Source organism: Danio rerio, chromosome 4 (genome assembly GCF_052040795.2).
Source record: "Danio rerio strain M-AB ecotype USA chromosome 4, GRCz13ab, whole genome shotgun sequence".
Taxonomy (NCBI): Eukaryota; Metazoa; Chordata; class Actinopteri; order Cypriniformes; family Danionidae; genus Danio; species Danio rerio.
The window spans coordinates 15,129,978-15,152,261 of NC_141024.2; the positions used below are offsets into that span (position 1 = coordinate 15,129,978).

General features: G+C 37.3%; 1 protein-coding gene across 5 annotated transcripts in view; it reads right to left on the minus strand.

The window, feature by feature from the left end:
* Positions 1–22,284, minus strand: part of plxnb2a.1 (plexin b2a, tandem duplicate 1) — a 175,353-nt gene that overhangs the window by 129,684 nt on the left and 23,385 nt on the right. Inside the window, exon 2 of one of the 5 annotated variants that reach the window (XM_087247067.1) lies at positions 18,743–18,768. The exons of the other annotated variants lie outside the window; for them this stretch is intronic. The gene's annotated coding sequence lies outside the window, so the exon portion shown is untranslated. The remainder of the gene's footprint in view (positions 1–18,742; positions 18,769–22,284) is intronic. 5 annotated transcript variants of the gene reach the window in all.

A 22,284-nucleotide genomic window follows, 5' to 3' on the forward strand; every position in this document is an offset into this window, starting at 1 on the left:
AGCATGTTTGATTACTAATTTTAACTTATTCAGTAGCACACTGAACACTGATGCACTGTTTAGCTTAGCCAAGTAGCTTGTTACTGGAAAAGTTGCAGCACTTTGAAGACAAGAGTCTGTCACGCTTCTGAAAATTGTAGTTAAGTCAACAGCATCTCTCCGGTCTGCGGTCTTCGGTTGCGTGTCTGTCCCTGAATTTCCTCATTACATCTCAAACTGCAGTTTTCTATCTCGACTGTCATAAAGTGTGCGGGTGTGCGTGCGCCCCCTGTTTTGGAGCGGGGCGTTCAATCAAAGCAAAGCAGAGAGCATACACACATTCATCACTGTTTAGCCACGTCTCCCTGATGAAGTGTGTGCCGCGCCGATGACAACGCACACTCATAAGTTTGCACTACAGTACGGCGCTCACTTGACAAACAGCATCCACAAACACGAATACATTCGCAAGCGATGCACGCAGATGATGGAGAACACCCGTGAGGAACTCTTCATCTTGCCATTCTCGCTGGTTAATTCAGCTGGGATCGATACGGGAAAGCTGCTAATTGTAGTTATGTTCTCTGCATTGATTAAAAGACAAAAGCGCCACTGAGAGCTAATGAGAGCGAGCGAACGTACGTGTGTATTTCAGCTCCAGGAGGGAACTCTTTGTTCATTTGGTTTCTGCACCTGAACGTGCTCATTTTCCCTCCATTATGAAAGCCAGAGAGATGGCTGGGAAACTGAGAGAGGAGGACATAAATTGGACTTAAAAGAAAAAGTTCATCCACAATGGCTTGGTTCCATTGATTTCCGATTGGCCCCAAGAAACTTAATGAGCTCAAATGCAGGATCATTGGACACTGAGAGCGTGAACTGGCTGTGTATGAAGGAGATTTAGGCTTTAGCACTTTCTATTGGGTGGAAGTGTGTGCGGTTGGAGTTCATTCAGGGCTTCTTGTCAGGTCACTGAATTGGTGCGTCTTGGGTTACAAGGACAACAAAGGCGGAAAATAAGGATCAGCTTGATTTTTAAGTGCCATTAGATGGAGGGTTAGTTGAGGTGAACCATTTGAAATATGCAGCATATAAAACTGCATAAAAAATTCCAAATTAATTCAAAACAATCCAAAAAAAATTCTAAATAAAATAAAATTTATTAAAAAAAAGAAAAATACTAAAACTAGTTGCAATCAATAAAATAATTGATCCTGCAAAATAACATATATTGTTGTGTCCTTTTAGATGTTAATATTAAACAATGTATTTTGACGTGACATATATTAGCTTAGTGTGTGCGTGACCTAGGGCTGAGCGATTTTGGGAAAATATGTTTTTTCTACAGATATGGCGATTTTGATTTGTGATTTAATTTTGTCAAGCTTCAGCTCAATAATCTGTATCGTAGCTTCTTACTGCTAAAATGCAGTGAGTGGTTAAAGAAGCAACTAAAAAGATATTGACAAACAATTATTCAATTTTATTTTTAAATATACATTTTTTCCTTGAGCAAGCACAAATAAAATAAACAAGTTGAACAAGTTTTGAAAACTGTTTTTATATTACCAATGTCCTGTTTTATATATATATATATATATATATATATATATATATATATATATATATATATATATATATATATATATATATATATATATATATTCGTCTATTAATGCTTCTGAAGCGGCAAACGGCATCATTCCACTTGTCTTACTTGTCTTGCATTCGTTTTTTTTTTAGGCGTTCTGCATATTTCGGTTGCGCAATTCTGATTGAGCAGAACGAAAGTGTGCTAACTCGATAGGCTAGTAAGACTATCACACACAGACAGCAGTCATGCAGTTGCTCTGGGTGGGGGAAATTATCTAATACAAATATATTTTATATCGCAGCCTCTTGCGATTAGCTAATTGCAACATTTCAAATCGCGATTTCGATTAATTGCACAGCCCTAACGTGGCCAATAGATGGAGAAAGAAACAACTGAAAAATGTATCAGTTAACAGGATGCGTTCACAAACGAGCACATTGACATTGCAATCTCAAAAGATTTTAGATGAGAGCATTAATCACAAACCAAACGAGAACACATTCTCACGGACTAGTCCTCGCAAGAGAGACTGTCCTCAGAGAGACCCACAGAAAACAAAGAAAAAGTGAGAGCTAAAGCACGAGAAGGACTGTGCGATTTGGGGAAAATATGTAATTGCGTTTTGTTTTTTTTACAGATATTCGAATTTGTTTTGCAATTACATTTTTTGGCTCAATCACACTCCTCCTGTGTTGCTTTTTTAGGTGCTGGTTGTTGCATTTCCTTGTGCTGGCAACTATTCTGCGACAGCTCTTACAAATGACCTGTTTTTGTTCAGTGTCTGTAACTTTGAAACCAAAATATTCCCACATAACCAACGTGGTGTTTTTCTTTTATATTAATTCGTCTATTAATGTTTTTGTAGCAGCAGACAGCATCATCCCACTCGTTCATGCTTTCCTGTTTGTTTTTTTATTGTGGGAGTTCCGCATAGTTCTGTTGCACTATTCTGATTGGGCAAAACGAAAGTGTCTCTGGATGGGGAAAATTAAATATATATTCATATCGCAGCCTCTAGCTAATCACAACGTTTCAAATTGTGATTGCGATTCAATTTCGATTAATTCCACAGCCCTAGCCACCAACATCATCAGCACGAAATGTGGATCCTCCAATGTCATTTGTACCTGTAACACGGGTAAAAGGACACACAAACACTTAACTAACAAACGCACACACATAACCCCAAAGTACGTTCTGCAGGAGAATGTAACAATATTGTATATAATAAATAAATAATATATAAATAAAATAATACATATTATTCATGACAAAATATTTAAAAATTAATTTTAAAAATCCTTAATATATGCAGTTTCTAAAAGTTGTCAGCAGCATTGAGAAAAAAACAGTTACATAACCTATTAATAACCAACTGAATCACGTGATGCGCTGTGGTGTCACAAAACAAAGTATATTCTTGTGTTCAGTCTGCAAGCATGATAAAGATACGTGGACAGTCTTTGGGAACTGTCAATCAAATTCCCCAAAGGCACAAGTTCTTGTTCACAGAAACTAGACTTGACTGAGATTCCCTGGAGACTTTATTTATTTATTTATTTAGGTCGCTCACACACTCTCTCTTTCTTATACTTCCTCTTTCAGTCCTCCCCACAATCTCCCTTCAATTCTCTTTCTCCTAAATCTTACTTCCCACATTCCCTTACTATGACTTCAGCTTAGCTCTTTCTTTTGGCTCTCCTGACCTCAGATAGACCAGATAGGTCCAGGTGCTGCATGGTGGTTTTTCCAAGCATTAATCACCATGTTAAGAGAGGAAAATTCGCTTCAAAGCCCTGCCAGTCAAACTCCAGAACTCTTGCCCTAAAGCCAATTAAAAGTTGGTATTTGTATCCAGAAAGTTGAGGGGTCATTTTAAAGGCAAGGTCAGGGAAAGTACAGGAATGGTGGATGAATGTGGGTCAAGAAACTCAAGCCCTTCTATGGAAGCATCCTGACTGGAATAGAATGATATTAAATATAAAAAAAAACTGCTTATTTTTGCTTGTGTAATATTTCTTAATTATACTGTATTCTTATTGCAAGTGTTTAATATACTCAATATCAGCTCAAACACTGTCAAAACAACAGTTAAGATAATTATTATATTAAATGGAAGGTATTTATTAATCATTTGGAAGTCTTTGGTATTCTTCAGTATTCCATAGCATGTATATACAATACAAACACACACACAGCCAAAAGAAAATGTTGTCTTATTTTGTTATTTCGATGAATAGATGCAGATGCACACAGAGAAAAAATCCAGACGTCTTTGTTGTTAACATAATATAAACTGAACATTCTACATTGGCAGGAACTACAAATCATACAAGTAACACTGCATTGACTCAAACTGATCTCACGCAATGCAACATGAATGCTATGATACTTTAATAAATGTAAAAGTACATAAGATGATTTTTTTTAATGAATACTTCAAAGAAATGAATAATTAACACTAGCATATGTCGGGAAAAAAATCCTGAATGGCCCTCAAGAGAGAAGTAATGGTTCCAAGAAGAAGAAGAAAACAGCTTTGCCTTCATATAGGAATAAATTATATTTGAATATATATATAGGATGATAACCATTTTTAAGGTTAAACGCGGTTTGGAAGAGTCAAGGTTTTAAAACCGCCAACATTTGCTGTTATACCGTTCCGACGGTATATACAAGTTTGTTTTTTAGGGTGTTTTTTATCACTATTTTGTTTGTTAGGGTAACAGTATCTCCAGCAGGAAAGGACACTCCACATCAAAAGCTACTGTTATAAATAATTTGAAATATTTCTTATAATAAAACATATGTTTACTGCCAACTAAAGACATTTTGAGAATGTCATTTTGTCAATTACCTGTATAATTAACACTAGCATAAGTCAAAAAAGATTCCTGGATGGCCCTCAAGAAAGAAGTAATGGTTCCAAGAAAAAAACAGCTTTGCCTTCATAGGAATACATTACATTTGAAAATATATATATATATATTCTAACAGAAAGCTTTATTTTGAACGATTTTAAAACTTTCTACTGCAATTAAGCAAATATATGAAACTAAAGCCAGCACTAGAGACTTCCTTTGAAAATAGATCTAGCATTTAAACAAAAAATACGGAAAATAGTATCAAATTTTACACAATTTCACAAATGAATCATTTAATTAAACTATAAACAAATAATGAATGAGCAACTTTCATAATGTTATTGTAACAAAAGAGTAAAATTGGATGACTGACGGGCAAGTAGGCAGTCTTTCAGCACAACTTACCATTAAAACAGCAAATCTAATGTGATAACATGCAGTCGACCTTTAAAATGTAGGATGAAATCCTATTCAGACCTCTATTTAGCTGCCTTCTGACAACTGGACCCAAGACGGGTGTTAATTCTAGCTACAAGCCACATGTTTATGACTAATACATTAAATTAACAATAAATCCCACTTGTTTACACACACATGAAGATGCATCTAGATCTGTTTGTGTATTGCTTTGGTTGTAGCGAGTATTTCCCAGTCATGTAAAACTTGTGGATATAGTCCATACTTGCAGTGTTTACTTCTGTTTCTGGTCTATCATGGCCTCTTTCAGCCTTCTGCTCATCCACAGTCATTGTTTGGCTAGCGAATCCGGTGGCTCAAGAGGTTCATATACTCAGCGGCTATTGTTAATAAACAAAAAAAATGCATCCCAGGCACAAAGAGCTTAATTCAACAACATTATACACTCAGGCAAGCAAGTGCATGCAGGGAGACATCAAGGCATGCTTTCATTCGACAGTTTCCTCTGCATTGCTTCCACTAATGTTGTAAATAAGAGCAAAAAAGGCTCTTAAAAAAATGACCTTTTAAACTTTTACTTAAAATATGAACAAATAAAACCCAATTGGAAACAAAGTGTAGGTTTATCCCACTAAAAAATGAATGTCTATGATTGTAAATATGGGTGCCAGAATTTTTGATGCCTCCATGAATAAATATGAGCAAAATATTTTGGAGGTATACTGACATTTTAGATTTTTTTTTGCACACCTGTTTGACTAGGAACAGGAAATTGTTGAGCAATGACCCCGTTACACAGGGGTATAAATATGAGGTAAAACAGGCCAAACTCATTTACTTTCATCACAATGGGGAAAAACCAAAAGAACAGAGCTCTGAATTTGCGCCAAAAGGATTTTGAGCTTCAGGAAATGGAAAATGGCTATAAGAAAAAAGCAAAAAACACTGAAATTGCACCATTTCCACCAGTAGAGCAATACATGTAGTTATGAATCAGCCCGGAAGAGGCTGTGTTGTTCATTCTTAAAAAACTGCTAGTGTAACAACAGGGATGTGACAACGGAGGCGAGGATTCAGTTGCAGCTTCTTTATTATACAAGGAATGGTCGGGCAAGCAAAGGTCAATCACAGGAGCAAACAGTATGTGGACAATTCAAAAGAGAAGTCAAAAACAGGTAAAGAGGTTGGTCCAGGCGGCTACCAACAGAAAACAATAAACAAGGCAAAAAATCAAACAAAGCTTAGGAAGGCAAAGAGAAACGCTTGCTAAGTAGAACAACGCTACAACGCTGCTGTAGAAGTAACAACAAGACTCAGCAATGTGTGTGTGTGTGTGTGTTTGTGTGCTGTATAAATAGTCCATGTAATGAGTGCTTAAGCAGCTTCAGCTGTGTGAGTTTGAAATCAGTCTGGATCAGGTACCGGTGTGTGTGGTGCATACTTGGAGTTGTAGTCCATGTAAAGGCGGATTTATAGTCTGTCAGCGATCTGCAGCCGCTAGATCACAGATAATCATAACAGTTAGGAAGATGATTTGCATGGCCAACAAAATCGGCAAGAATCTGCACAGCTGTGAGAAAAAAAGTCCCTAAATCTACAATTTGACATCACCTTTATCACCACAAATAGTTTAAAATAATTTTAAGAAAAGCCTCTAATCACATTTGAAAAATAACAAACTTAAACAACAAATGATTTTATTTACAACCTTTTTTTCTCATATTTACCAAGGTTACCATATACGTGCATATCTTATTTAGTAAGGTCTTCTCAGAGCTGAAGCTACTGTTGATTAAACAGATGCTTCGCATTAGACACGGATGAAGGACTCTGATTCGCTCTAGCTATGGTCATGTGATCACCCACAGCTTTAGTAGCTTTGCCAGTGTGTCAACACTCCATTTATCATTTACCTGACCTTCAACAGCGAGCAGGTGAGCGGACACAAAAAAATGTGCATGCCGTGTTCAGTTGCATACCTCAATACATGACATGACCTTATGAAAAAGGCCATACAGACACTACACTAATACTTGTTAGCCTATGATCTGTCTGAGATTGAGGACGACTGGAAGACGTAGCAGCCCATGATTCTGAAATAAAATACAGTGTGTAGTCTTGCTCCACTTCATATATTAAACGTGTGATTGTTTATCGTGCACCAGAGTCAGTTTTAATACCACAGAGCCATTCATTATTTTCTATCTGGTAGCATTAGATTCCAGTTAAATCCACTGGCTTTTCATGAAGCATTATATATTAATTTGAAGATAAATATGCACTTGCCTCTAAAATCTATATGCGATTTTAAAGTGATTCTTGATGCATCTTTTCCATGAGTTCTTTCATTAATAATCACTAATATTAATAACCACAATATAGTTTGATGTTGTTTTTTAATGATAATCAAAAGGGAAATAACAAACACAACATAAAATGCAGCAGTTTTATTATACTGAGGCCTAATGCATAGATCTAATAAAATGTTATCATATTTTAAGGCTGAACTTGATAATTATTCTTAATAATAATAATAATAATAATAATAATAATAATTATTATTATTATTATTATTATTATTAAGATTATTATTATTATTACTACTACTACTACTATTATTATTACTATTATTATTATTATTACTATTCCTAATATTATCGTTATTATTATTATGTAATACATGTATTGTAATTGAATTCTTTCACAATTTATTTTCAACATCACTCTACAAACGAAAATTTTGCAATTCTGCAGATGTCGAAACCAATTGATTGACAAAAATGTCCTGATAATTGTCATCAATTATAGAATTATATATTAAGAATATTATATATTACATATTAGGAATATTACACGAGCTGTTTGTTTTAGTTTTGTTTCACATCTGGTTAGTGTGAGCGGGTGTACATTGAAAAAAGCAGCAACATTTATGGTCTCGCATTCCTCATCAAAAACTCCTCCTATCCAGTTGCCCCAGGGGTTATGGGCAATATTAGTGCTCGGCACTTCAAAATTCGATTAGAAGGGAAAAAAAAGGTTGCATAACCCTGGCACAGTACACAGTAATATACCTTTCTTTGGATTGTATACTCTTTAGTGCGGATAGTGTGTGAATAGCACTAGCTATAGTGTGGTAAAGGCATAAGGCAGTTGTTCACCTGATCATTTATGACAAATATTAAATTACATCTTGCAGAGTGACTTACAGTGCTGGCGAAACTCAATTTACTGGATTCAAAAATGCAGTGTAATGCATTAGACTTTTCATTCGCCTCCTGTCTCGCACCTCCTCCCCAACCAGTCTCTTACACACACACACACACACACACACACACACACACACACACACACACACACACACACACACACACACACACACATGCATGAACACTCAGAGTTCATTTACATAATCAAGTTCGCAAAGCCAGTTCAATAATTTGGCCTCCTGGCCGGCTGCCTGCCACAAGCGCCATTCCATTGTTGGGCTCTTATTAAATATCTCACATTCCGTCCCGGGCTGTGAGCCGGCCACTAACTAATTAAGGCCAAGGCATTGGAGGAAAAACACACACACATACACACACACACACACATGCGCTGAGTCACAGAGGCTAGATATCCTTAGCTGTTCATTTACACTTCCCTTTAATACGCTTTTTGAATGCTGGGCTATATTTCAAATTTTACCAATTAATTTGAATGCGATGTTTAGCTACAATGTCGCTTTTTTATTAATAATTTGCAGTTTGAAATGTAAATTAGAAAACAGTGCAATTGCACAAAATAAAAAAATTAAAAAAGGTCTTGTGGGAATGTATTCTACGAAAAACCATGATGCAAAACATGTTGCTAGTCCTAAATGGCTTTTCACTCACAATATGTTTTTCCACCAATCCAAAACAAAGCAAGGAAGTGAATATAAATTGAAAATAAAAAAACAAGGTTATGCGATGCAAGTTAAACTTGTTATAACTTTAGTTTTTACAGGGCAATGCACAAGATTCAGGTTCAAAAACATTGGTTAAACAATGATACATAGACACTGAAGTGTTTGAAAGCCGCATCTATTACCTGATCCATCATATATTTGCTCATAGACGGATAATTAAATGCTCTAGTGTCCATCTATCCATGTTCGAGTTTGCAGTCACATTGGTAGAGTGCGTGAACTAAATAACCTTTCAGAAGTGTTTAAGAATGTGCTCAATTGTGCTTAAACTTCAGTAGGAAATGGATGTTTTAAAATATTTTGGCAATGCATCAATTGAGTGTAACATTCTAGAACCAAAATCTTTAACCAAACCAACCAGCTTTGAGAAGACTCCCAACAATACAAATTAGAATTTGAATCAGAAAGAGATTAATATCAGAAAGATGCTGATTTACTTACATTTCTATTCCACAACTGTGAATGACAACGCTACATTAAAAATGATAAGAGAAGTATACAATGTTAAAGATAACATTTAACAAACAAACTGCCATTCATCAACAAACTGCAATTCATCACATTGCAAACTGCAGCTAATCACATTCTGAGCATGTTTTACTCTGTGATTGGTGGAATTTGTGTACGGCATTTGTCTTCAAAGGTTTATCAGTTGTTAAAAATCAATTTTCTTATGGAGAAAACAAAAGAGGTTTTTACTTTGAGAATCTGCTGTAAAATGACATCGACCACATTTTATTACATAACATGAGGTTTTTTTTTATAAAAACTAATTTTTAAATGTAGCTCCAATGTTCTTGAACTAAACTGAAACGTATTGAAATCAAAATGATTGTGTTATATTATTTGGTCTTTATTACTCAGCCAGATGTTTATGCGTTTCTTTACCATACAACTTTAATTCTCAATTGTTAGCTTTAGTTTATCATCTACACAAACACCATGTGCACTCACTTCAGGGTTAAATATGGCTGGCAGACAACATTTAGCCTCTCTGAAATAACAATACAGATTGTTTTGGCCTCTGGCTGTCAGACACATGGTGGTAGAGTATTAAAATGAGGCGGTTAAGCAGAGATGAGCCTATGTAGCTCAGTTCTACATGGACATGGAGAGCGCCTGCATGCTAGGACATGAATGCCGAAAAATCGTTGCACGGAGCAGCGAAACATGCCCAGTGTCTTTTGTGATGGGTGTGTTTGCGAGAGAGGACGTTAGTGTGAATTCAGGTCAAAAAAACATGTGACCACATGCACTCCCGAGCAAATATCGTTTGCATAAATGAACCACCTAGAGAATATGATGGGGGATATGTATTATTTTCATTATTATAATAAACATTATTCTGGGAACTTCTTACAACTTTATTTTACAAATAAATTAATTAATTAATTAATACCTAAATAAATGAAATTAACTAACTAAAATTAAATAAATTACCTTCCCAGTGTATTTGTAAGACACTGTCACTTTATCATATTTACAAGCTTTTTGCTCTATATACTGTTTTGCACCTGCACAACTCTAGTTTGCACTCCTTGCCAAGTGTAATTGTATTGTTTACATTGTTTATTTTACTTATATTTTAAATTATATTATTTGTTTAATTGTATTTATTGTAATTTCTTTTTTATTGTATCAATATTAACTGTTAGGCAACTAGAGTCTAAGAGTAACGCAATATAGATTCCCTGCATGTCTTGTACATGTGGTTGAATTGACAACAAAGCTGATTTTGACTTTAAATAAATCTAAATTTTATAATTAATATTAAATAAAATTTATAGTAATAAACTAAATGGCTGCACCTAAATACCCATTTTAAACCAATACTTTCGATTGAACGATTTATAATAACTGATGCGTTTGATTAGTCAGTACCAAAGGCAAATCTGGTACTAATCAAACAAAATAACTCTAGCTCTTGCTACAAAAACTTGTAAAATCCAATGAAAAAACAATTTCATAAAATGTTCAAATCAAGACAACCATAAAAATAAAATAGTTGAAATTTTGTATTTTGTCTTTTTTTTTTATTTGCAACACCTGAATTTAAATGCATTGTCTTTCTATCTATTCCTATAGATGATAGGTGACCAAACTCTTATAATTTATATTTGTGCATTTAACACTATCAACGCACTTATCGCATATTTTGCACGAATCCCTTGAGCTGGAAAATCGGAACTTCAGCAGACATTCACGCCGCGTTAACCAATCATGAGCTTGCTCTTGTGGGGGCGTGATTATGACGTAGCGCTTATTGTTGGTGTCTCCAAGGAAAATCCTACTGCCAACACCAGATAACAGTTTTAAAACTGGGCTTAGCTCAGTTCAGGAAGCACGGCTGAAAGCTTCCATAATTCAGGTATAGTTCCTGGAGGAATTGATGAACTCAAAGAGCTTATTAAAGTTTTGTTTATTAAAGCTGTTTTGTATAAATGCACCAAAATGTAACGTCTATATTTACTGAGAAATTAATACAAATATTCAAAAGGGGATGTATTCAGTCATGATGTGCACTGTATATATAATTTATATAATTTATTCTATTTTAACAGCCTATTTATATACATTTTATATGCAATAAACAATATACATTATTTAAAAAAAAATTACATTATTTATTTAAAAAAATATATATATATATTTTTTAACTATGAGTGAAATGTGTCCTGGCTATGCCTTTCTATCATCCATAATTCAAAAAAAAACCTGAAAACGAGTATGATCACAACCAAAACGAGATTCAAAATGAAAAGGAATCCAATAAACATTTGGCCTGCAAATATATTGACCATTTAGCTGCTTCTCAAAGCACCACCAGTGATGTTAAAACATCCATAAATATATGCACACAAAGAAAACAGGTTGTCATTGGTTTCTCGATGGTCCATTAAAGCGGTAAGGCATAGTCACACCTGTTAATGGCTTCCACCCACATCCCTGTTTAAAAAGGGAGTCACACAAACACACACACACACAAACGCACACTCTAGAGTGCAATCAAGCAAGCTATCATAGCCCTGGGGAAACATGATTCACAAAGTCATTAATGGCACTGACATGAATCAGCCTCAATCAGATGTACAGTAATATTTGACAGTGGGCCGGACTCAGCGCGTCTGCCTCTTCAAGTGTGTGTGCTGTGAACGTCTTGTTATTGCGACAGATGATTAGCTCTGCAGGTGAACGGTGAAGACCTCACATGCCGTCTTACCCCGCAAAAAATAGTGTTGATTTGTCTGAACGCGTTCATCCATCCTCAACTTCATCATTAGTGCCAGTAGTGCCATTAGTGTCTATAAAATGGACTTTATTTTATACCTGCGTCTGGAATAAACATTTCTTTCTTCCTAGTCGTTGTGCTTTAATGTTAACTTTGAAAGATAAACAGTGAAGAGGTTGAATTTCCATTTGGAGAGACGTGATGTTGACATTTTTTGTGTGCGGTTTTCAGTCTGTGCAGGCCAGAAATGAACACAATGTGCTTGATATCAAGTCCCTCAGTGGTTTGGTTCAATAATCTGCTATTCAAGCGCTAATATAATACAGAATCGGTGTTATAATACAAACATAACACAGAACCCAGTGTCATGTCTGGTGGACTTGGCTGCGTTTTCACTAGACAAAAGCAACACTCGTGGCGTGCCATTCGGTTACTGGAAAGTCATTTTTAGACTCTTTCCACAGTTTACAAAACTGCATCTGCTGCTTAAGCTCAACAGAAACAGGAAGACAGAAAAATAATAATAGACCCACAATGTATTTTCTTTTTAACCTAGTCTGCATGATTAAAATATCTAGAAATTATTGGTAGATAAATAAGCGATTCCTCTACAGAATAAATGAGTGCAATAACCTTTTTCACGAAACATCTCACAACTTAAAGAGGACCTATTTTATCCCTTTTACAAGATGTAAAGATGTAGACTCTGATGTCCCTTGAGTGTGTATGTGAATTTTCAGCCCAAAATATGTCACAAATAATTCAATGAAAAGCCCCTTTGAGGCTTTTATCCAAATTGTGCTGTTTTAATGACTGTCACTTTAAATTCAAATGAGATTATGCTCTTCGCATTAACCAATCAGGAGCTTGCTTTTGTAGGGGCGCGATTATGATATAGCGCCTGTACCTGCACCGCACAACAGATCATCAATCTGGGCTCGGCTCAGTCCGAAGCACAGCTGAAAGCCTCCATTTTCCAGGTATAGTTTCTGGAGGAGTTAATGTACTCACAGAGCTAGGTGTATCTCAGAAAGGATCTAGTGGACTCAGACACAGCGCCGAAGGAATCTACGCTGTTTTTTCAGCATTTCTAAAGCACATAAACACAGCTACTCTCTCAATAAAATCCATGTTAGCCATTTAGAAATGAAGCTAGGCAGAAAGTAGCCTTTCCCATAATAAGAATCCGTGCCAGTTGTAAAGTGAATTTGACGTTACAATGAAGCAAATTTGATACGCGAATAAAGCGAATTTGATGCACAAATGAAGCGAATTTGATGTGCAAATAAAACGAATTTGATGTGCAAATGAAGCGAGTTTGTTGCGCGAATGAAGCTAATTTGACGCACAAATTATTCGAATTTGATGCGCGAATGAAGCGAATTTGGTGCACGAATGAAGCGAATTTGACGCACAAATTCATTGAATTTGATGCGCGAATCAAGCGAGTTTGTTGCGCGAATGAAGCGAATTTGACGCATGAATGCATCGAATTTGATGCGCGAATCAAGCAAATTTGACGCACTAATGAATCGAATTTGATGCGCGAATCAAGCGAATTTGATGCACGAATGAATCGAATTTGATGCGCGAATCAAGCAAATTTGACGCACGAATAAATCGATTTTGATGCGCGAATCAAGCAAACTTGGTGCGCGAATGAAACGAATTTGACGCACGAATGCATCGAATTTCATGCGCGAATCAATTGAATTTGGTGCGCGAATGAAGCAAATTTGACGCACGAATGAATCAAATTTGATGCGCGAATCAAGCGAGTTTGTTGCACGAATGAAGCAAATTTGACGCACGAATGAATTTAATTTGGTGCGCGAATCAAGTGAATTTGGTGCGCGAATGAAGCGAATTTGACGCACAAATGAATCGAATTTGATGCGCGAATCAATCGAATTTGGTGCGTGAATGAAGCGAATTTGACGCACGAATGAATCGAATTTGATGCGCGAATCAAGTGAATTTGATGCACTAATGAATCGAATTTGATGCGCGAATCAAGCGAATTTGGTGCGCGAATGAAGCGAATTTGACGCACGAATGAATCGAATTTGATGCGCAAATCAAGTGAATTTGACGCACTAATTAATCGAATTTGATGCGCGAATCAAGCGAATTTGGTGCGCGAATAAAGCGAATTTGACGCACGAATGAATCGAATTTGATGCGAGAATCAAGCAAATTTGACACACGAATTAATCGATTTTGATGCGCGAATCAAGCAAACTTGGTGCGCGAATGAAACAAATTTGACGCACGAATGCATCGAATTTGATGTGCGAATCAAGCAAACTTGGTGCGCGAATGAAACGAATTTGACGCACGAATGCATCGAATTTGATGCGCTAATCAATCGAATTTGGTGCGCGAATGAAGCAAATTTGACGCACGAATGAATCGAATTTGATGCGCGAATCAAGCGAGTTTGTTGCACGAATGAAGCGAATTTGACACACGAATAAATCGAATTTGGTGCGCGAATCAAGTGAATTTGGTGCGCGGATGAAGCGAATTTGACGCACGAATTAATCGAAATTGATGCGCGAATCAATCGAATTTAGTGCGCGAATGAAGCGAATTTGACGCACGAATGAATCCAATTTGATGCGAGAATCAAGCAAATTTGACACACGAATTAATCGATTTTGAGGCGCGAATCAAGCAAACTTGGTGCGCGAATGAAACAAATTTGACGCACGAATGCATCGAATTTGATGCGCGAATCAAGCAAACTTGGTGCGCGAATGAAACGAATTTGACGCACGAATGCATCGAATTTGATGCGCGAATCAATCGAATTTGGTGCGCGAATGAAGCAAATTTGACGCACGAATGAATCGAATTTGATGCGCGAATCAAGCGAGTTTGTTGCACGAATGAAGCGAATTTGACACACGAATAAATCGAATTTGGTGCGCGAATCAAGTGAATTTGGTGCGCGGATGAAGCGAATTTGACGCACGAATTAATCGAAATTGATGCGCGAATCAATCGAATTTAGTGCGCGAATGAAGCGAATTTGACGCACGAATGAATCCAATTTGATGCGCGAATCAATCGAATTTGGTGCGTGAATGAAGCGAATTTGACACATGAACGAAACGAGTGAACTCAAAAATGTTCACGTATCTATTTACACACAAATAATGAGAGTTATGTGTGCATGTCGCGTCTAGTATGAACAGCATAGTGGTGGACGGCCGCTCCTCACTCTGTTTATTCTAAGGAGGGAGAGATCATCACTAATAGGCGGGGCTTTCTAATTCTGATGACAAAGGGAGAAAGTCTGCAGAAACGCTTCGATTGACAGTTTTTATGAAGTGTGATTTAAAAAAAAAATTGAATTAACTAATTTTTATCACAGCAGGCTTACTATACTCACACTATTTTGCCATTCAACTGTGTTCAAAGACATAAAAAGAAGCCATTAAATTGGTTTAGAAAGTCATCTAAGACATCTAAAATATATCCCATTTCAACTCTCTGCTGTATTTTGGATTAAATATATGCATAAACATTACTAAATCCAAAGGTCTGAACATTAATGCGTAATAAGGTAACATACAGTTAACTTTTATATAGGTTCATAGGCAATTTTTTTCATTAAAATTCCTGAACATCTCTACACTAAGAGCGTCAGAAAATGAATAACGAGTTCATAACTGAACCTGAAAGACTAAAGTGCATGAGTGTGAATATATAAAAAGAGAACCGGCTGGCATTAATGAGAGAGACGGAGCCGCTGAAGGTGCGTGTTTGAGTGCATAAAGCTTCAATGACACTGAAGAGGAGAGTTAAAACCTGTGAAATGCAGCCTCTCTCTAAAGAAGCATAATTGCAGGAAATGACAAGTGCGACTGTGGAATGCAGCCAGTGAACGCATGCCATTGAAAAGAAGCTCACTGCCCCAAAACACACCTCTCTGCCTGTGTTTCTCTTCATGACCCGACTGCTACGCGTCAAGCGTACAATAGCATGTGGGAGTGATCCGAGCTGATCGCATTCCTCGCAGGTCTATAAGACGACCTTCCACGCTATTCGGAGAGAGAAAAAAAGACAAGCCCTGCAATTACAGAATGAACACACCACAATTGTGACTATCAAAGCAATGAGGAGAGACAGAGAGGTCAAAGGTGGAGCCAGAGGGAGGCGGAGCTAGAAATCCTGCTGAGAGCTCTAGAACTTTTCCTAATGGAGAAATCTGAAAGCTGACAGATCTGACAAGCGTGGAGACTAATCTCACTGCCCCATGGTTACAGGTTCACAAAAAATATATATAATAATTTAATTTCTTGAGTGCAGGAGAAATTTAAATGCGTCTGGCAGTCTAGGGAGTTTCTTTAAAAATGGAGGGGGAAATTAATGGTAACAAGAACTTATAAAAACAGCACTGGGTAAAGGAGACTAATCTCTGAAACTCAGGCTCACTGGAAAAACATGCCAAGTTTTTCTCCAAAAACCAAATCTTCTCAGGTAAACAATTTGCAGCAGTTTTCGAGAGAAATGAACACGAGGCAGTAAAACATCCTTTCACGCACATTCTAATTACAGGGCAGATTATCAGTAATGAAGACTTATGGTTTCATGCATGGTAGCGTTTATCACCTCAAAACACTTTTACCGTAGTGCATGATTCGCAAACTAATAATGTATGAATTACGTAAAAAAAGACATTATTTTAATGGTAAAATAAATGCTACAGTAACAATCTGTAAACTGATTAAAAGAAAGTTTCATTAATATTGTTGTACATTAAAAAATACCTGACTTTCTACCAAATTTCACTTCACATTTTATGTTTTTTGTTGGCATCACTTTGATTCTTTTCTTATTTTTTCTCATCTGTAATCTATATTACAGTTTTATTTACAGCTAATGTTGATAAATAAAGTTTATGAGCTTTGGTTCCTCACATGACTGTCCCGTCCCATCACCACCTGCTTTTTGGTTGTGTTTTTGTCTGTATTACAAAGATGCGATATGTAGATATTAGTACATCAAAACGTTGTATTAAAACCGTTTCTAGCTTACTTTCAACAGTAAAAATCTGGCAAGCACAGATTTTTTTATGCCTTTCATGGGATAGTGAACTTGCTTGGAAGCCAACCTGGTACTTATGATTTCTTATGAACTATTTATATTCCTGTGAAGCATGTTTTGTATGTAGTTGCTTTCTTTTTAAAAGCATTTTTGTTATGTGCATATACCCATGCGACATCAGACTGGTTAAAGCAGGGGTGTTCACACTCGGCCCTGGAGGGCCGGTCTCCTGGAGAGTTTAGCTCCAACCCTAATCAAACACACCTGAACAAGCTAATCGAGCTCTTACTAGGTATACTAGAAACTTCCAGGCAGGTGTGTTGAAGCAAGTTGAGCAAAGATCAGCAGGACATCTGTCCTCCAGGACCGACTTTGGACTTCCCTGGGTTAAAGATATCAACGTTACAGAAACACAAAGTAACACGCAAGAAAATTAAGTATATATTAGACGAAAAATAAAATACATCTACATTGTCATTTTGGCAGGCAACATTTAAGCGAATGCAAACATACAATTCGTTAAATTAAATTCGGGAACGTTTTTAGTATATAACTACACATTACACATTCTGTCATTTATTATACACTCAATCCTCATCCAACAGATCACATTATGTCTTTCTTTTCTTTTTCACTCCTTTAAAATCAGTTTTAACACATTTTAAAAAGTTTCTAATCATCTTTTATTCTTTGTTTTTTTTTTCTTAAACTGGAGTTTGCATGTTGTCCGCGTGTTCATGTGGGTTTTCCCTGAATGTGCCAGTTTCCCCCCACAGTCCAAAGACATGTAGTATGGGTGAATAGGATAAACTCAATTGGCTGTAGTGTATGAGTGCATGTGCATGAGTAAGTTTGGGTGTTTCCCAGTTGTGGGTTGTGGCTGGAAAGGCATCTGCTGCGTAAAACATATGCTGGAATAGTTGGTGGTTCATTCCGCTGTGGCAATCCATGATAAATTAGAAAATGAACAAACGAATGAAATTTCTTATACTTGTTTTCTTTTATTCTTGCTTATGTAAAGCACTTTAAATTACCACTTTGGATGAAATGTAATGTAATGCTATATAAATGAACTTGCCTTGCCTTTCAGTACTGATTCAGTATCAGTTTTGTGATTTTTTTTTGTTTTTTGTCAGAAGTCATGATTTTGTTATGACAACAGTAACATGCAGAAACCAATATGAAACATGCAATGAGCAACATGCAATCATTTTTGCAAACGTTTCCCCTCAGGCATGTACTTTTCGTGAGCCTAGGCTGAATCTATGTAGGTCTGACCAAAGTGTTGTTACAGGTCGGAGGAGGATGACAACGATGATGAAGGTTTTGAAAGGCATTGGGAAAGAACTCAAGCGGAGAAGTGGTGTGGTGTGATGAGACAGACACCATCATCACAAATCCGGTTAAGGCTCCAGTTGGTGTGAGGAGAATTGATTTGAGTGTGTGTGCGAGTGCGTGCGTGCGTATGCGGGAGTGTATGTGTGTGAGGTCAGTGTGTATAATGGAACAGACAGGGTACATCAGCCTCTAATCACTCCAGCACTCTCGGCCTCTACACACACTCACACACACACACACACACACACACACACACACACACACACACACACACACACACACACACACACACACACACACACACACACACCTCGTACCTGCAGATGCTCTTATCTCAGCAATTCTAGAGATGGGGAGAGAGAAAGAGAGAGAGAGAGAGAGAGAGAGAGAGAGAGAGAGAGTGAGAGAGAGAGAGAGAGAGAGAGAGAGAGAGAGACACTCAGAGCTAATATAGTTGAGACTAACTGCATATTACTTATGTCAGTGTGAGAACATGAGTAGCAGAGACGGTAAGGCAGCATAGGCTTTCTCTTCCCACAATGCACTGCACAGCATCTCAAAACCACATAAAGCCAAATGGCAGAGGTAAGCAGGACATGTTCCTGGAACAACCTTTCTCTCTAACATCCATTTTCTTCTGAAAGAGTATTACTTATTAGGGCAGCACGATATTGAAAAATGGAACATTGCAATATTTTTTTATTCTGTGATATATATTGCGAAATGAATACAATTTCCCTAGATTTGTTAAATAACTATTCGGAATTAATTTTTCAGTTTAGATTGATTGGGGTGAATCTGTAAGGGAGTGATCCATCCATCCATCCATCCATCCATCTATATCTATATATATCCATCCATCCATATATCCATTATTCTATCTATCTATCCATCATTCTATCTATCTATCTATCCATCATTCTATCTATCTATCTATCTATCTATCTATACATCTATTCATCCATCCATCCATACATATATACATAAATCCATCCATCCATCCATCCAACCATCCATCCATCGATCCATCCATCCTTGCTCTACCAACTACCTGTAATGTAGAGGGTACTTAAACTAAAACAATTCACAATTAGTTATTCTAGTTCTGCCCCACTACCAAAAGAAGTCATGGGCATGGCCCAAGCTCTGCTTTAAAACTGACTACACTTGAAAAAACAAAGGCCATGTAAAATGCATTAAGAACACCCAAGCATATACATCACACCCGTATTAACAGAATGTTACACTGTAACACTGGTTACCTGTGCACCAAAGGATAGATTTTTTAACATTATTTTATTGGTTTATAAAGCACTTCACAACATGACATCTTCCTACATTTCCGACTGTTTATCAAAATATAATCCAAACCGTTTGCTACGCTCTTCTAGCGCTGGACTTTTAGAATTTTACTCTGTAAATCGGATGCGATCTGACGTCACTTGTTTCAGCCATTATGCTCCAAAAATTTGGAACTGTTTCCCTGTTGAAGTGAAAGAATCCCGTAATGTTTTTAAAAAGCATGTTAAGACACATCTTTTTAAAATTGCGTATAAAAACAAAAGCTTTTAAGGTGTATACATTTTATTTATATTGCTGTAGGTTTATGTGTGTATGAATGGTGTGTGCTTGTATGTAAGGACTATTGTGTGCGTGATCATGTGGATATATGCTTATATTTTGTGTACATGAATGCTTTATGCGAGTATATAAGTTTATGTGGTTTATTATAACGCTTTTTTGTTGTTGTTGTTTTTGAGGCACTTTGAGTTGCATGTATGTTGGAAAAGTGCTATACAAATAAAATGTACTATTATTATTATACGTGTTTTGGATGATTGTCCCTTACTCGATTTGTCATATCACAAAGCCTGCCACTATTACCACCTACTACTCAAGTATTAATGAGACTCTGGCCTGCTGTGGTTTTCCCAATCCCACTCCATTTGTCCCACACCGACATCATGGCTCAAGGACACCACAGCAGAACCTTGTTAAGACGGTCCGGAGCAGGTAAGATTGGATTCCGACTCATACCAAACACACTGAATTACATTATTGATCACAAGACAGAAGGGTTATGAAAGAGCCATGGGGTCCAATCTGTGAAGCAAGAGTATCTGTGCGTGTCCCAAGAGAGCATGGGGTCTGACGATTCATAACACACACACACAGCGTGGTTCCATAATTGATTAAAACTGGCTCAGAGGGCAACCGGTTTGCCGACCCTCATGCATAATTCCCGAACTGGGCCCAGAGTGGCTCCGAAACACTCCTTATAATAATCTCCCATCAGCCCTGAGAGATGAGTCTGTACAGAAACAGGTCTGTTTTCTTGCTGGGCTTGATGTGACTGGCGCATTCATTACACAGGAAGGCTAAGTAGGCCATGCTACAAACGAAGAGAAGCGGTCGCGGACACAGTTGCACACACTCGGTGTTGACACAAGCCGGCTGGAGCTCTTATCTCACAGGAATGCACAGCGGCCACTGCCTGATAACAGCCGATGATCCAGAGGTCGTTCAAGCGCTTAGTCAACGTTCAGGCGGAAAAGGAGGAATGGCAATGCAAAGGCAACACACTATCTCGTTTTATTGTTTACGCATTCGAGCCCGAGTCCTAGCGATTGTAGTTTGTTGAATCATCCCGAGTAGCTGTCGGTTTGTTTGACATCTGAGGGATGTCTCTGCTTAAGGCGGTTCGGAAGATGAGAGATGCTTTAGATCCGCTGGCCCTGATCTCAGGTCACGGTAACTGCAGCATCAAATCGCTATGATGTCCAAAAATGAAAGCAAAACCTGACACTCTGGTATGTGAGGTACTTTCCGTTACTTGGACTGTGCAACTAATTACGTGCGTTAAACTGAGGAATTTACAGTCAGCTCAGCTCTGTAAGGCCTACTAGTGAGACAGCATGCTGAGAAGAAAGAGCGCAGAGAGAGAACCAGAGAGAGGGGGTGGGGAAATATGAGACATTCCAACTAGAGAACACTTTATAGATGGAAACGTGCGCTATAGGGAAGACGTGAATGCTTTGCTAATGGATGGAGACAGTCCTGTTTACGAGTTAAACACACGTTCTTTTGTTAGTCTGTGTTCAGACTGCCATCTTCAATTAAGCCAGATGTCTTTTGTTAGAAAATGTAGGCTATAAAATGATGGATAACTAATCAAACATTTGGCAAGGCCCTGAGTTATTATGCAAGACACTTTTGACACATGTAAATCTCTTGAGTAATATTATTGATTTTTTGGTTGCAAAGTCTAACTCAGGCTTAAAAATCCCAAAATATCAGTATTTTACAATTTAAGCGGGTTACTTTGCCCCCTTTACACTGATCTGATCACTGAAAATGCATGTTAAAACTGAAAAGCTTTTATAAATGGTTTACACCAGCTGCCTAGACTGCAGCTCGGCAAAAAAATTTTGGCCAGAAGATAAATGGTCGTGGCCAACTGCCCCTGATTTAACTGAAGGTTTTTTCCTTCACTTTCGTCAATTGGTAAAGTTTGTTCCCCGCAACTGTTCCCAATGGCTTGCTTGATCTGGGACTGGTGGAGTTGCGCATCGATGGATTTGCTCTTCAGTGTTTGGACTTTCAGCAGTGAAATTTAAACCACACTGAACCAAAATAAACTAAACTTAAACTCTGAAAACTGGACTGACACAGTTTCAATTTATTTTTAAGCTGCTTTGAGACAACATACATTGAAAAAAGCACTATGGAACTAAATAAGAATTTAACAGCATTAAAATTTGTTCAAATTGGACTCGTGATCACTTGTGTTGATGTTTAGTAGAGAACCATTCCCCATTTTCCCATGCTTTATATTGTGGGAATGCGCAGTCCAGCACAC